Source organism: Myotis davidii, unplaced genomic scaffold (assembly GCF_000327345.1).
Source record: "Myotis davidii unplaced genomic scaffold, ASM32734v1 scaffold1477, whole genome shotgun sequence".
Taxonomy (NCBI): domain Eukaryota; kingdom Metazoa; phylum Chordata; class Mammalia; order Chiroptera; family Vespertilionidae; genus Myotis; species Myotis davidii.
In genome coordinates, this window is record NW_006288182.1 from 109,329 (window position 1) to 110,269 (window position 941).

Here is a 941-nt window from a genome sequence, read left to right on the forward strand (position 1 = left end):
AGCCCGAGGGAAAAGAAAGCTTCATTGAGCCGGCCCGGAGGGGCGGGACAGGGGTGGGGAGGTGGAGCAACAGTGGCCAGCTAGCTCCACCGGGGAGGGGAGGCCCTAGAGGAGGGACCTGGCTGGGGAGGAATTCAGGGAGAGGGCGGAATGTGGGAGGGCTCAAGGGGACGTGGGAGGGACAAAAAGAGAGGGGGGAGAGGGCGGGGGTCCAGTCTCCCCTGGCCGAGCACTTTTTTGGGGAAGTCCTAGGACTGATCTCCAGGACCAGGACTCTTCTCCCGGCGTCTAGGGCCCCCGCTCAGCCCAAGGTAAGGGGGTCACGCTGCCCGCAGGAGGAAGGGGAGTTGCGGATGGAGATGATGGTGGAGGGTCCAGGGCAAAGGGGTGATGCGGCCAGGGGAAGCCAACCAGCTGGAGGTTTTATTATTGTCAAAGAAGAGTAAGAGAAGAAGATTGGAGAGAGGAGGCAGATATTCGGAGGCGGGGGGAGAGAGGGAGGGGGCAGGGTTTTCCAAATAGGGCAGCTGGGAGGGTCCTAAGGCTGGGGACACCTCTGTGAGGCCCTACCCCTGAGCCCCCAAGCCTAACTGTCCCCAGAAAAAAAAGCTGTCCTGTTGGGTCGTTTGTCTGAGTCTGGGGAAGCATGTTGGGCGCCCCCAGCCCCTCCCCTGCGCAGTATGGGAGCTGTTCTCAGCCCAGACAGAGGAAAGGCCTTGGCTGAGAGGATGAATGGTGCCCCCGCCTCCGGTTGCCCGGTGACAGTGGTGGGGGTGGCGATGTTGGCAGGAGACTTGGACAACCCCACTCCAGCCCCCCCACCCACCCACCCAGCTTGAGGCCTGGCCCTCCTGGGCCCCTTGACCCGGCAGGGCACTTGAGACTGTGCGCTGGGTAGGGCGTGCAGTGGGGTCTCCGTGGACTCCAGCTTCTGCCCTCTC

The 941-nt window shown here is 63.3% G+C and overlaps 1 protein-coding gene across 1 annotated transcript in view; it reads left to right on the plus strand.

The window, feature by feature from the left end:
* The first annotated feature begins 214 nt into the window (after positions 1–214).
* Positions 215–941, plus strand: part of LOXL3 (lysyl oxidase like 3) — a 16,692-nt gene continuing 15,965 nt past the window's right edge. The window contains exon 1 of the mRNA XM_006759994.2: positions 215–311. The gene's annotated coding sequence lies outside the window, so the exon portion shown is untranslated. The remainder of the gene's footprint in view (positions 312–941) is intronic.